Genomic DNA, 16,539 nt, shown 5'->3' with positions numbered 1-16,539 from the left:
ACACTCCATCAAGCGTCACGAATGCGGTCTTCTCCTTGTCTGAAGGGTGCATAGGTATCTGCCAATATCCTGATTGTAGGTCTATTGAAGAAAAGTACGAAGCCGAGTGTAAGCAGTCAATAACATCGTCAATCCTAGGCAGCGGATATACATCTTTTTTGGTCACGGCGTTGAGTCTTCTGTAATCAACGCAGAACCGCCAGGCACCATCTTTCTTCTTAACCAAGATGACCGGTGCTGCCCATGGGCTACACGACTCTTTAATGACACCCTTCTTCCGCATTTCCTGAACCTGGTCGGCAATAACTTTTCGTTCTGATGACGACACTCGGTAAGCCTTTTGTCGGATCGGATGGGCAGTGCTGGTGTCAATCCTATGGTGAGCGCGAGAACATGGTAAAGGTAGTGGCTTCTCCTATTGGCAAAAGTCAAACACAGAAGCATGTCGCCTCAACAGATGGCGTAACGTCTGCTGCTCGTGTGACGGCAAAGTGGCGCTAATCATACCTAGGATCTGCGACTCGTAAGAGCAACTGCGCTTTCCAGAGACTGCACCTTTCTCGCTTCCATCGTTGTTAACGACCGCTACAGAACCTTCAGTGGAATCATCGAAGAGTCCAAGCTTCATTCCTCGAGGGAGCACAACCGGCATTGGCGAAGAGTTCAGTTCCCACAGAAAGGTTGCTCCTTCATCAACAGATACCAAACAACGAGGGACGAGTATGCCTTTCTTAGCACATTGAACGATGGCCGGTTCAACGATGGCATCAAAAGATGTGGCAGATTCTGGGGCGAGCACCGCAACTGACCTCATTGACCATGGCGGCACTGTCAGCTCGTCGGAAACTATCAGAGCATCCTTCGCGGCCTGCGGCGCCTCATCGACGAGGGCAGGAACAATGTCACCGCTGACGGAAAGTTCCCCGCTTCTACAATCGACGAAAGCGCCACATCCTTGGAGAAAGTCAAGACCGAGAATAACATCGTGGGTACAACGTTTCAGCACAAGAAACTCTGTTGGGAACACCTTTCCTGCCAATAAGACATTGACGGCACGAACTCCGACAGGATGAAGTACTTCCCCACCAACACCACGAAACCTTGTTTATTCGCCCCAAGAAAACATAACTTTGCGGCCAATGCGACTTTTGAAAGAAAAACTCATAACTGATATCGTAGTACCAGTGTCCACCAAAGCACTTGTACAAAAGCCATCTATTTCCACACCTATCTTGTTCTTCGACATTATAACTGGCGGAGGCATCTGAGGCAAATCGTGTTGTGCGACCTCACCTCCATCGGTCGCGCTGGCTAGTTTTCCGGCGCCGGCGGTGATGACAGGTGTCATCCCGGCGCAGGGGAACGATGCAGTCGGCCAGATGGAGGCGTCAAACTACGGTCAGAAGCGGGAGAACTGCCATGGTGATTTCCCCGCCGTGAGGTACTCCTAGAATAGGCGGGCCAATGACCGTTGTTGTGACCAGTGCCCGCTGGCGGAAACTCTGATGGGGAATGATATCGGGATGTCGGCCCTCTCGGTCGACGACAGAACCGAGCTATATGCCCGGCAATACCGCAACGGTAGCACACAGGGGCTTGGTGGTATGCATTGTACTCCTGGAAGGCATTGCGCTGACGTGGTGGTGGTACAGGTACATCTTCCTTCGGGTCGTAATAGGTGTTGGCTGGCTGATGCGGATAACTGAAGTGGTCTTCGTAACTCGGCAGCGGGTAGTTATTGAGCTGGGACCTCGGTGGTGAGGGTAGCCTGTAGTTGCAGTCATCGATGCCTGCTGCCGCAATTGAAACGGGAGGGCGAGAGGGAGGCGGTGCGGGTGTAGCTTCGTACGGCGTCGGGCGAGCGTGTCGAGTGAGCTCTTCTCGAACGATCTGGCGTATTGTCGACGCGAGATCAAGCGGCGTGTATTCGTGAACACTTGCCACGGTGGTTACATTCGGTAGGCGACCGAACTTGGGGGTGATACGTCGCAACTTCAGGGTCTCGAATGTGCGACAGTGGTTTATGACGTCGGTTACCGTTGCAAGGCTGTCTTTGCTGATGAGGAACTGATACACATCCTCGGCAATGCCCTTCAACAGGTGCCCAACTTTGTCTTCCTCTGACATAAAAGCGCTGACAATCTTGCAGAGCTTCAAGATTGCCTCGACATAGGTCGTGCACGTCTCTCCTGCGATCTGAGCTCTCTGCAGTAACGTTTGTTCGGCCTGCTTTCTCTTAGCTACGCAGTCTCCAAAGCACGCTCTTATTTCGGAAACGAAGCGATCCCATGACGTGAGGACATCTTCGTGGTTCTCGTACCACACGAGTGCTGTGTCCGCTAAGAAAAATACTACATTGGTCAGCTGGGTCGCCGCGTCCCACTGGTAGTATTTGCTCACCCGTTTGTAGTGTGTGAGCCAGGCGTCCACGTCCTCGCCATATTTGCCACCGAATGTGCGAGGCACTATCAGATCCTGACGTAACCAGGGACAAGCCGCACCCGAACCTGGCACTAGTGGTGCTGCTGGGACTGGTAGAAGGTCTGCAGCTGCGGGGATCCGGTTTCTTTCTTCGCCGTGAGACATCTCAGCTGCCAGTGGTAACGGGGGAAGTCCAGCAAGGCGGCGGCTTCGTCGTAGATCAGGCGCTTGAAGCGTCGTGTTGCTCGGTTGATTACCCAGCGCCTCCACCACAAAACTGTTACGGTTGAATGAAAGGATATGTGGATTTATTTACAGGGTGAGGATGAAGTTCGGCAGTCGCGGTAAAGATGGAGTCCTCAGGCCACACCAGACAACGTCGTCTTCCTCTTCTACTTACCCGGCACATACTACAGCCCGGCTCATACCGTAGCATTATACATGAAACATCACCATCATGTTCTGTATCAGCGGTCTGAAACACGTGGCCTGCGAGACGCATGCCTCCCACCATACTTCCACTGGCAGACCGCGGTGCGCACGAGGAGCTGCTCGTCCCATAATATTTTTATCGTAACTTTGCGACCATTGGTGACATTGCTATATGGTGGTCACGTTATGCTCTCGGCTATCATCATTAATAACACTGCTTTGTTCGGGTAAGCTACACAGACGTGACAGATCTTTTACATTTTTTTTGTAAACTACCTACAGCGGTCACCTTGTTTTGTAACAACCACAAAACAAGAACTCTCTACTTCGGGATCGGCGTTCCGATTTCGGTCATTGTCAAGATCGGTATCGATATGGTTCTGAGTCCTCACCATTACATGAAAACAGGCCCAATATATGACGTATGGGAAAGGCCTATCAAAGTGCAATCGTCGCTAACAATTAGTCTGCCCCTCATCCCCCCTCCACACTTCTTCACTGTCCTGGGGCCCTTTGCGAGATTAAATTTTATTACTGTGGCCTGGTTGCTTGTGTGGGTTTGAGATCCCTGTTCTATAAAATTACGTGTGCTCCGGCGTGAGCCAAAACTTAAGCGGAATAGGAGGTTGGCTTAGTATATGCCGTTTTCTAGTGCACCTAACTTGGAGATCGCAAGGCACGTACAGCGCTCTACAAATGATGGCGTTCGTCACATTAAAAGGCAGCTCTATTAACATTAAACAAGAGGTCTCTGAGTGCCCACTATGACTCTGGCAGGCCCATAACTGTTAGTGCCAGGTGCCTAGCAGGAAAACAGGTACGAGCGTGCCCACTGACATGTGCTTGGTGAATCCGGAACATCAACTTGCGAAAGATACAATCTTGATGGGAAAGTTGCAACATGAGATAGTTTGGCACAGCATAGAGAGTTAGTGCGCGGTTTTTCGTGCCTTGTTTCTCACATAGCAAATGCATTCGTTTACGTTAACCTCACCTTAGCACCAAAGCCCCTGGAAAGACTCGTTGCACACGTCTTAAAACTGGTATGCTTCCGGCAGGAAAATCTGATTAGGCACCTCCCATGGACAAGCAAGGCGTCGCATGTGTACTGGGTTAAAGCACATAACACTTGACGTATACATGCATAGCTATGAGATTGTACAAACCATAGTCAGTGATGTGGTCCCAATGATGTTTCTGTCGTTTACGTTCGTCCACTGCAAGAGTGTACATGACAGCCAACAGCATATCGTAATATTGCGTTGAATTACCGGCGTAGAAATCCTGTCGTCAGAGTCACATGAACATCATTAACTTCATCTTGCCGCCATTGTCAACCATGCTTGCCTAAAGCACATGACTGTTCGTGTCACAGAAACGCGTTTGTCCACCTGCGTGGTAACGGTTTTCAGTCACAGAGAATACGCGTTGTCAGATGTCAGCTTTGAAGGTTTAATCGATCATTCTGTAGATCTCAGTGATTATAAAACTATCGTGCCAGTATGAAATTCCTGACGAAGTGGTACACACTATGTTTTAGTCTTTTCTTTCTTTCGTTTCATTCTTTATTACCGTTCCTTATTTGTAGGATAGGAACCCTTACGGGCACAATATTTCTCCTCTCTGTCTTGTATTTTTCTCTTCCCTTTCTCTGTTTCTCTTTCGTACTTTGCTCGACTCCGACCCAGTCCTTTATTTACTGCTGTTTTAGGGGCGAAGCACCTTAGGGTTGAGGCTTGTTCGTTCACGCCCGTGTCCGTCTCATATAATCTTCATGCCTACGGTACGTATAATCAAACCTGGGATACTATCAGACCTGTCATCAGACCTTCCACCAGGGTAAAACAATCATACCGACTATCAGACCTGCCAGGAGGGCATACATCAGACCTGAAGTATGCCCTTCTGGCCGACCTGTCTACTTTTGGTGGGTATACTTTTTTCTCTGCGGTTTCTAAATAGGTTCCGTGCTTATGCGACTCCATGAGAAGCAGCTGCTTTAAAGAATTTTTCACCAAGTTGCGTCAGATTCTTCTTTCCGAATATGTCACTACTAGTTTTTTTTTTGCTTCGGGTTAGAAGTATGTTCAGACACACTTGAAGTTTTTTAGTTTGGTTTTAGTAAAAACAAAAAGTTATCAAGTTGAATTCACAAAGCTTGTCATTCATAAGCACTCTTGCCATTGATGAAGTCACAAAGAATGCTGATTCACACCGGCGTCTTTCCTAATATTAAACAAAAAAGGCTAGTGTCTTCTTAGTGACAAATCATAATTACCTTTGATAGTAACACTCCTCATTCTGTTTCTCTTTGTTTGGCTAAGGGTATCGTTTGTTTCAACAAACACTTTCGGTGAAACTGACTTGTTTTATGGGACTGTAGTTTGGAATCCTGTGAAGAACAGGGCAAAAAAAAGTTGCGGGGCTGTGTTCAAGCTTGGCTACTCATGTTGGTGTGGAGGCGAGCAGTATGAAGAGCCGCTCAGAGGTTTTCCTTTCCCCTGCCCCGTATCGTGCACTATACATGAGTGCTTTGGGAGGCAAGCGTAAATATTAAGCACAGCATCGGTTTTTCATAGAGTGCGTTGTCTACGAGGCCGTTCATGTTTGTGATAATTAGATGAGATCACTTTGTTTTGCAGAAACTTTAGCGCAACCCTTGTTAACTTTCGCAACAATCATTTTTATCACACATTAGTTCTAATAGTCATAGTTTACTGCTGCATTGCGTACTTACAAAGGGTAACAGCAGAGTGAAACAATGAGAGCGGATACGGCACAAGGTTGCAAATGGTTTATTCATGTTTTGGACCAGGTCATTTACAGGATAATAATAATATAGGCAGGGAAAATGTAAGAGGTCAAAAAGATGCCAAGAAATACCATGACAAAAGCAACACTTGATGTCTCCGTGAGCCAGTTGCACATAACACAGATCAGTGCGTATATTCTGGTAGAAATTTGATTTCTGCTTCATATTTAGTGGCAGAAAAACTCGAGGGAGATCAACAAAGCACTTCATGTTTAGACTGGATAAAGCGCACAAATGAACACGAACTAGTGGAATTATCTCTGCTACTGCAATTATTCGCTTTTCATTAACCTACGACTTCGTTTCTGCATTGACATTATTAATGTTATGCCTTATAATTTTTATTTATTTATTTGTTTATTTTTCACATACTTTTTCATCGTAATATTTAGTATGGTTATTATGTTGCCAATATTGAGATTTTTTGTTTACATATATAGATATATATGTATTTACATGTGGGTATATATGAGTTCCTTTATTATATCTGTGCATCTGTGTTCAACTTATTCCCTGTGCTTAGTAATTATTTTTTGTTCAATTCTGTTAGGAGTCCCACAGTTTTTTACTTTTGGGCCTCCTTATGAAAATGTAGCCCCTTCATATGTTTATTGTCTTCTGCGATTCTTTCTTAATAAACTTGAAACTTGAAACTTGAAACCAATGCTTCAGCATTGCCTCAGTACATTTAGCTCAAGAATAAATAAAATTACTACAGAATGACGTTGACAGATTTGTATTACGTGTGACAAGAGCACGCGTACTGTCCTATGTAAAAAAAATACAAGTATCCACACAACCCATGGATGACCAATGGTCTTCTAAAAAGTTTAAGGAAGAAAGAAAATATGTATAAAAAAGATGTGACAGCCCTTTATTATGCGTCTTGCTAAACGATACAAGTCTTATTGCAGTCTATTAAATACCTTGCTCAAGCAAGCGAAAAAAAAGGTACTATGAAAATGAATTCAACAAGAATAAAACTAACCCGAAAAGGCAGTGGCAGCTGCTCAACTCAATCCTTAACAAGTCATCTGCTAACGTCCCTCTAACCAAAATCGACTACAATGGATCCACCTTCTTTGAGCCCAAAGAAATTGCCAATGCCTTTTCGGAATAGTTTTCTTCCGTTTATACTAACCACTGCCCCCATGCGCAGTCGTATACTTCTCTGGGACGTACCACGCAGTCATTCTTTTTTTTCCCAACAACACCACAGGAAGTCTTTTCCACTATTGCTAATCTTAAAAACTACAGGGCCTGGGTTAGATGACATTTGTGTAAGGCATTTAAAACTGGTTGCACATTTAGTTTCCGATAAGCTGTGTCTTATTATCAACCTTATGTTTAAACAGGGTTTATTTCCTGCATTCTTAAAAAAAGCTAAAGTAATTCCAGTTTTTAAAAAAGGCGATGAACAAACAGTTTCCAACTACCGTCAAATTTCAATTCTTTCCTGCCTCAGCAAACTAGTCGAAAAATTGTTTGTTGGACGTCTGAATTTATATCTAGTTAAATTTAAATTGCTTAAAGACAGCCAATTTAGTTTCCGTCCAGGTAGCTCAACAAGTCTAGCTGTGCTGTCTCTAACTGATTACATAAAGAAAAGTATCGATTTGGCAAATTTAGTGGGTTTGATTTTTTTAGATCTCACTAAAGCCTTTGACACTGTAAATCATCAAGTCTTATTGCATAAACTCCAGTCCAATGGAATAACAGGCCCTGCGCTTACATTTTTAAGAAATTACCTACTTGACCGACAGTACACAGTACACGCCGCAAATACCTTCTCTACAACAAAATATGTTAACCAAAGAGTACCGCAGTGCTCAGTATTGGGTCATTTGCTATTTATTTTATATGTGAATGATCTTCCTGATGTTCTTAGCTCTTTTGACTGGGGTCACTGTGTTCTATATGCTGATGACACAACAATATCTTCATCTGATAAAAACATTGATGCTCTTGTTTCAAAGTTAAATCTTGCATTAAGTGCCCTTATGAATTGGTGCAGCAGTAATCACTTAGTTATCAACCCCACAAAAACTAAATTTATGGTGTTTAAAAGTGCTCAGAGGTCATTATCTGCTATTCCCTTAATACAACTTGGTATTCATTCCATTTCTGCTTGTTCTGATGTCGTCTTTCTTGGCATACATTTTGACCCATGCCTTACCTTTCGCAGTCACTTTAACCATTTTAAGCAGAAGACAGCGTTTGGTATCCGCGCATCAATCAAAGCTCGCTCTTTCTTTTCCCGTGAAGCTCTACTGGCGCTGTATTTTGCGTTCATTCATAGTCGTATTACTTACGGTGTAGTCTCATGGGGCAACACTGATGCTTGTCGTTTATCATCAATACAGCACATTCAAAATCAGTCAATCGCATTGTCACTTCTAGTTCTTCGCAATCCAACGCCTACACATTACTACGCTCTTACAATATCTTGCCAGTAAATATTTTGTTCCGGTTAAATCTTGTGACCTTATTCCACAAACTGCTGTATAATCAACTCGCATTCCCATTTATTACATCTGATCTTTTGCAGAATAATAATGTGACCAGGTTTGCGGCTGATAAAAATTTCCTGTTACCCCCCGCTCATACGAACTATAGGCAAAAAACTTCCGCTTTTAGTGCGATATCCTTTTAGAATGCGTTACCTTCTAGCATTAAGTGTTGCACTTCAATTCCTTTGTTCAAAAAGTCCGTCAAAAATCATTTTTTGAATAACCTTACTTGTGACCGTTTACCTGTTTGACTCGTTTGTTCTTCGTTTTTTTATACCATGTTGCGTGTTTTGGCTTGATTTGTGATATAAAAGTGCATTTTGATGTCTGTATATTGTAAGAATTTTCTGTTGCTCTGTATAAATTTTACCGTCGATTTGTATCGACAAACCGAGGGTCCCACTAAAGTGTCTGGCTCTGGGACCCTCGTCTGTATATCTTGGATTTTGTACCTTGTTTTTGGAAATAATAAAACTTGAAACTTGAAACTTGAAACTGTTGTTTTTCTTGGTTCAACTAGGTTTTTCTTGATATATTTTTGGTTGTGCACTTTCTGTTCTGATATCTGATTGTTAATCTGTATGTGACACTTCACAAAATACTTCGCAAGTTTCTTCTGAAATTTCATCAACAGCACTGGTCACTCCTGTGAAGTCTCTCACCACAAAATTCTGGACATTGCATTTGAGATCATCTAAGGCTGCAGAAATCCCCACCATCTGTGATGGTATACCATTCTTAGTTAAGGAACAGTTACAGGCATGTTCAATCATCTTCAACTCCAAGGCAGTCATAGATTACAGTCCGTCACCATATCCTCACGAACGAAAGGAACATTTAGTCACTGACAAAAGACTTCTTCATCATGCCATGGAGAAAAAAACGCTACATAACGCATAAGTGGATGTCGAACCATTGCGGTATCAATGGAAATGACCATGCAGATAAAGCCACACGATATACTGATGATTTTCTTTATTGTGTAGCTACACTGCTATCATGAACGGACGCAGCAATGCTTCGTTCGCTCGCACTTCAACGGACGCATGCACAGTGGAACTCAACGAACTTTACCAACACTGCTCTGCACAACTTGGACATGAATCGACCGCTTTGTCTGCCGTCGGTGATAAATTGACCTGAGGATATGCTCCTGGGCTACCTGTGGATTGGAGTGGCCTTTACGAGTTCCTACTCACATGGGTCAAAATATTCAGCAACCTGACACAAGATAACTTCAGCTGCGAAAGGAATATTACCCACCCTCTGTAAATGCACTTCCTTCAGTGTGTGTTCAGAAACAAAACTTTCAGGAGTGTTAGACTTGACAATCACCCAATAAAACATGAAAGGGTCTGCCCATCTTATAGTTGAATAGTTGAAGCAGTTGAATGGGAATAAACTCCTTCAAGGCAAGTGATGCACCTTTCGATGGCCGGCTGGGCGTCTTTCAGAAAAAGGAATGAACGCGAATATGTGATTATGGCACCCTTCTAGAAGAAATCGAAGCTTTCTTTGGCTTATAGCTGTTGCACAAGGGTCGTCGAGTAGTCATTGCGATGGAAGCATGGTGTGACGTCCTTTACGTTTTACATGAGACTAACCATGGCACCGTCGGCTAGACAAGTGGTTGCTAGGTCATTGTTTTGGTGGCCGACATATGGCAAGGTACATATGTATTATGCTATTTTGTTTTTTCTGCTATTTTATTTTTAACAATCAATTGGGAAGGAGTAGCCGTCGCCAAGTAACGGTGACAACAACTCCTTTGTTTATTTTTTTGTTTCAATAAAAAATTATACAACGTGATTTCAGAACTGTATTCAAAACACGCCCATACAAGCTTCAGCAAACTCAGTGATCTCTCCCGCTATTGTAAAAAAAAAAAAGAGGTCAAGAGTTCATATTGATTTTGCTGATACAATTGCAGGGAGCATGCATGATTTTGGTGGTTGTGGGCGCACAAAGTAAAGTTTAACTCCTTCATAATGCTCTGGGCAGAAATTATTGTCTTTTACATGAGATATCTGTAAGAAGGGTACCACGTATGCATTTTCTTATCAACCCATATCTTACTGCAGGCACACTGGTGTCTCTTGCACCAATTTTTTCCTGATATAAATGTCTTTTATAGAGGGGTTCGACTGTATACAAATGGATCGAGGTGCTAGTGGTCAGAAAAATCAACGCTGGGGACACACTCAGCTGCTTGCGTGCTATCTGCCACCAATTTAGCGCGTCACAAACCACCGTCTTTAATAACAGAACGCTGTTTACGGGCTACATGTTCAGAACTTTTGCCCACATGAGCAACATAACGTGTCTACGCAGAGCTATTTACCATGTTAAGACAAACTTTTTGGCTAAAAAGGTAGTCAAGAGCACTAAAAATGACCCCAAGAAGTTAGGTGAGGGATGTCTGGAAGATAACCTGAAAAAGCTTCTTTTCAATTGCAGAGACACGCCAAACAGCTCTCGAACATTGCCATCGGAACTTATCTTTCTCTATAAAGTTTGATCCCGCTTAAATGCATGTTTCCCTTCTGTATATGCAGGCTCATACAGCGATGAGGACAAGTGGCCTCTGCCATAACCCGGTGCTGCTGTGTACGCCCCCGACTTCAGAAAAGGTGGAAGATGGACGCCACAGACTGTAGAGTCCACTGCAGGTTCTCGGATGGTTGACGCAGGAACACTGGCTGTACTAGTAAGACGAAATGTTAATCATGGTTAAGGAGACTCTTTTTTAATATGGCATTCGTATAGTTTTTTTTCCGACGCAGAGTCAAACAATAGTGCGGCTCTGTGATTTCACACCTGTCTGCCATGTAGTTGGCTAGGGATTCATTCTCACTCGAGCCGAAATTTTTATTATTCCTTTTCTTTACATGATTCTTCATTCTTCGGGGTTGAACAAAATTATTCGCTCACAACCAATGACGCCGACAGCAATGCCGACGCCACGCTGGAATTTCTGCCAAACGAGCTCTTCAACGCTCTCGCGTCAATAGCAGGCGCTCCCAAAGCAGCCACCAACAGTCGCCGATATCGTCAGCTGAACAGAGGAGCACTGCAGCAGATAAGTTTGAAGTTAATCAGGAAAATGCGGCTAGCAACACCGCCACGGCTGAATCCAGCACACCACGTTATATGTACTGCGGCGCTCTACTCGTGAGAAAAAAATCAGTACAACGAGTTCATTATTGAGAGAGGAGAGCTGTAAACTGACGTCATTTTCTATAAAACTGATTTGCAAGTATTGGCGGCACATGCGTCTTGCTATCTATCTCATCTCCCCTTCAAGTTCCTATACATAGGCTATCAAATTGAAGCAATGAATGATTATATTCCAAGCGTTCAAGTATACGTATGGTCGTGTACGTTTGACATGCCACGTGTGTCATAACTACGTAGCAGCGTTGCTAGTATACTTTGATAACGCTTAAGTACTTTGATGTCTTCGTTTGCTTTTTCCTAAGGTTGGAATAGTTATAGCAGGAATGGTTGGCACTGAATTATAGAAATAAGCAAAGAACCACTGCGGTGTACCTCCTCTCCTTCTTGTGCCTGACCTTGCTATAGCCTAAATAAACTGTCTTCGACAAATGAACAAAACAAAACAATCTTGTGTTTACAAATAAGTGTGCGACGAGATATGAAGAGAAAATAAAAAAAAAGCTTACGTAATATTGAAGAAATATAGGAAAACATAACAGGAGAGAATCTGGAATAAAAAAATACAGCCAATAATAATAAAAATAATAAAGTAGACAATGTGGATAATTTCATCGTCACGGTAGAGCATTGGATGGCAACGCCAGCATGCAGAATTGATGCGTGTTCGAAATTACACGCTTTCACGCATGCGGTGATGAGAGACGCCGCGCGAGGAGGCCATCATCCATAGTAATGAGCTCGGAATCATGCAAATTCAGAGCGTCACCTCATCAGACCAACTCGCCTAAACACCAGCAGTATTCTCCTGCCTAATGGCATTGTGCGTCAGTGCGAATGTCTGACGCACGTTCTGCGGGCCGTGACAAGTATGTTTTTAAATTGGTACGCTGCTTGGAACCCTTGCTGTAATTACCACATTTTTAGGGCACATTAAGGTGGTACGCCAGAACTGAAGCGAATGATATGAACAATAGATATACGGATTGGGGATCCACTAAATTTTCATTTGGCTTTTTACAGTTACATGCTTAACCCTTTCAGACGCCACCTTTAGGTGGCGTCTGAAAGGGTTAAGCCAGTAACTGTAAAAACACAGTAAGACTGTTTTTCATACATGAAAAACTGTCTGTAAATAAGTGAAATTGTCGCGGCATAACTTTAAGACCCTCAACATTGCATTGCAACACAAAATATTTTCTAATGAAATATTTATTTATATGTGGGGTTTAACGTCCCAAAACCACCATATCATTATCAGAGACGCCGTAGTGGAGGGCTGCGGAAATTTCGACCACCTGGGGTTCTTTAACGTGCACCCAAATCTGAGCACACGGGCCCACAACATTTCCGCCTCCATCGGAAATGCAGCCACCACAGCCGGGATTCGCTCCCGCGACCTGCGGGTCAGCAGCGAGTGCCTTAGCCACTAGACTACCGCGGCGGAGCGTTTAATGAATAAATCTGTGAGTTTATTACAGTTAATAGAAATTGGGCTTTAACTCAATATGTGTTTATTCTGAAGACGTTCATGTTGTCTTGCATATGTAGAATCAAACCTCAGAGTAGAAATGTAGTGCAAATTGGTTTGTGGTTTTGTTGATAAGGATAAAAAAATACACATTTCGACGTGGCTCCAGGGCAGTGCCATGTCGAACGACTCGTTGACCATGGTATGTTCGAAAAAGCGATTATATTGAACAGTGCAGTGAAAAGGGAAATTAAATGAAGACTAGTTTATTAGGCAGTAGGTTCATTTCATCGAAAGCTCATTATTTCTTGCACTTTTATACCCCCTCGTCGACACAACCAGCACAAACAAGTGATGTACACAATTGTGTACAAAGTGTCTGAAAGGGTTAAGCTTGTGCATCTTGAATAAGTCACTGTAAAAGTAGTTGCATCAAACTTGGCACTAAAGAGAAGTCTTTATTGGCTATTTGGGACTTAAAAAAAACGAATAACTGACCTAAGGTTTCGCACAGTTTGTGCCCTCAATACGTGTTATTCACGGAGAGATCGAAGTAATTCATGCTCTATTCTAGGTTCGAGTGCTTGTGTTTACGCAATGTCCCCAGGAAGGAGAAAAAATAAAATTACAAGCACAATAAAACAATTAGTATTCACGCATGTAATCAGAGTACCTTTTCAGTGATTTTCGTTAGAGCGCCTTTCAGAGTTCGTTTAACGGTTACAGAAACATACATACCGGGTGTCCAAAGTTAAGATTTATGATTTTTTTTAAAATTAGGCGCTCGAAGGCACGCGAGAACCACTTGTGCAAATAGGTTAAGTTAATAAGGGGGACAGAAAGTTCAAGATGATAATTATCGCTGTCAGCAGCTCAATGAACTAAAATAAAAATTAACTTCTCACCGGCTGCGGTAAGTTGGCCTGCTTATATTGAAGAAAAAATCTAGGCAGTGGTGTTTGTACAAAGTTTCCGTTGGAAGATTTTTTCTAGCATGCCTGTGCTCCGAGATATCCGGCTACAAAATTTCTCTTTCGCATGATTATGCATGAAAGACGGTGAGGCAAAGATCCTCCCTAAAGTGGCGTATCTGTTGCGTATAGTGTTTGATGTGTGAGGAGGGTGGAAGCGTAGGCATACATGATAACAATTACACTTGCCTTTCCGGTTGGCAAAACAAAATTGTGACAACGCGATGCGCCATGTGTGCCTTATGCATGATCCTGATCAATGCGATAACAGGGGACGATTTTTCGCGACGTTTTTTCATGACAACTCTTTGTTAGCAACGAAGTTTTACGCGTCTCGCCACCCACACCGTCCCCTTCCAACAAGGCCCACTTTCATGAACCTGTTTCGGCGCTTTTGCACGAGAGGCTCTTCTCACCTTCCAAGACACACCACGAAGGCAATCGTCGATGAAGACTTTGAAGTCGACGTTGACGCGTGCGTTACGTCGATGCCAGAGCTCAGCATCCGACAGGTTGCCGATCAGTGTGGTCGCAGCGTCAGAACAGTCACAAAAGTTCTAAGAAAGCTCAAGTTCCATTGATATCACGTTTACCTTCATTAGGACCGAAACGAGGCGGATTTTGAAAGGCGGGTTGACTTCTGCAGTATGGGCCTCATCAAAACTGATCAAGAAAATGACTTTTGCATAGAATAATTAGGACTAATGAAGCTCGGTTTTGTCGAAATAGTAGTGTTAATCTTCACAATGCCCATTATTAGGCACAAGAAACCGCCCACTGGCTGAGGCAGCACAAGCATCAAGTTTGCTCGAGTGTGAATGCGTGGTGCGGCCTACTCGGGGACAGGATCATTGGACTTCACTTTTTTTAGGACAACTTGAACGGAAATATGTACACAGAAGATATAGTGAGTGTGGTCATTGATGACCTTGTCTGCAGTCTTTCCTTGAATGACCTGCGCCAAGTATGATTTCAGCACGATGTAGCATAACCACATTTTCCTACGAGGGTGAATAACTGGTTGGACAGACGTTTTCTACAACAGTTGATTGGGCACGCAGGAACGATGTTTTGGCACCCAAGATCTCCCAACCTTTCTCCACTCAACTTTCTTTTTTGGGGCCATGTTAAAGATTCAGTTTGCGCAACAGAGCCCGTCGATGGTAATGACATGGACAGAATAACATATTCCTGTCCGAGTATTGCTGCAGAAGTAGTGCGCCAAGTCGTCGAGTCGACGCGAAAGCGCCTAATGCTTTGCGTTGCTGCCGAAGGCAGGTATTTTGAACACTTTTTAGGCCATTGACACCTTGGGAGGGGATAAGTTTTGATGCGATTTGTGCATGACCGAAATAAGCTTATGTAGCAGCAGGAAATATGTGTTATCAAGGATAAAACTGTTTCAGTTAGTATTCGTGGACCTGTTGCTCTTGATTTCAATAAAAGTTACACTACTCGGACATCAGCAGTCGCACTATTCGCGTAGCCCAGGCAACGACCACGCACGCCTCTCTAGTCATTATTACGCAGGCGCACTGGCATCCATATTCTCCGCTCGCACCACTATCTCGGCGTAGCATCTGCCACTATTGTTAGAAGCTCTGCAGTTGCTTGTTACGAGACTGGTTGCAAGGGTTCTTTAATTTATTTATTTCGACGGGCGAGAGGGCAAGGCTAAATGTTATCACCTATGCCGACGCTTCAACCCTCTTCACACACTAATGCAGCGCCCACAACAGATGCGTCACTTTAGGGAGGAGTATGGGCTGACCCTCTTGCATGAGTAATCATGCGAAAGACAAACTTTGGAGCCGGATATCTAAGAGCACAGGCATGCTAGAAAAAATCTTCCAACTGAGATTGTGTACAAACACCACTGCCTACATTTTTTTAATATGAACATGCGAACTTACCGCAACAAGTAAAAAGTTAATTAATGAACTTTACTTAATTGGGCAGCTGACGGTGATAATTATAATCTAACTTTCTGTCCCATTGGCCGTTTAACTTATTCGCACAAGTGATTCTCCGGAGCCTTCGAGCGCATATTTAAAAAAAACATAAAGATTAACTTTGAACACTCGGCGTATACACAATCGTCGTCTTTTCTTTCCAATATTGTTCTGAATAGTCACATTCGATTTCGATCAGGGCAGTATAAAATGGAAGTTTGGAGGATGGTGTTCTAAAGGTGCGGGCTATATTCAGGGCGTCCCCGTTATCATCCAGTGCAATTAAAAAAAATAAATAGCAGTTCGCGAAGCAAAGCTAGTGCATATTGTTCTCACAATACTGCAGTGCCTAACACAGTTTTATTGTGATAGCAATTATATGAACACTCTCGGTTGGATTTCGCCGCCGGCGTTGTCAACGGCGTCACCATCACTCACCGTATAAGTATACGTATCTATATATATGTAAACGCAGGAAACAAAAATAATCCAGAAAAAAGAATCTGCCGGGCAGGATCGAACTTGAATCGTGATCTGAATCGTGAGTGCGAAGTGTTAACCACTGAGCCACGGAGAAGCACCTCCTTTAACGTTCAAACGGCAAGCTATTTGTATCTACCATTTACCACTGGTGACGAGCATCTCGGGGAAACTATCTTGTTTTCAGCATTACCAGGAAGATGGCGCAATGAGCACGCGTCGCCACATTGTCACGACTCCGTGGCGCGCGCTCTCACTTCCCAGACGTACCTTGCACCGCGGAGAGGAAAGGGCGATGCTCATTCGCGCACCCTAT

General features: G+C 43.6%; 1 long non-coding RNA gene across 3 annotated transcripts in view; it reads left to right on the top strand.

The window, feature by feature from the left end:
* Positions 1–16,539, top strand: part of LOC142775657 (uncharacterized) — a 320,531-nt gene that overhangs the window by 177,680 nt on the left and 126,312 nt on the right. For all 3 annotated transcript variants that reach the window (XR_012886900.1, XR_012886899.1, XR_012886901.1), the window contains one exon: positions 10,731–10,882. This is a non-coding gene — a long non-coding RNA (uncharacterized LOC142775657). The remainder of the gene's footprint in view (positions 1–10,730; positions 10,883–16,539) is intronic.

The sequence above is a fragment of the Rhipicephalus microplus genome, chromosome X (assembly GCF_043290135.1).
Source record: "Rhipicephalus microplus isolate Deutch F79 chromosome X, USDA_Rmic, whole genome shotgun sequence".
Lineage (NCBI taxonomy): Eukaryota > Metazoa > Arthropoda > Arachnida > Ixodida > Ixodidae > Rhipicephalus > Rhipicephalus microplus.
The sequence above is the reverse complement of the archived record's forward strand: the minus strand, read 5'-3'. Positions and strand labels throughout refer to the sequence as shown.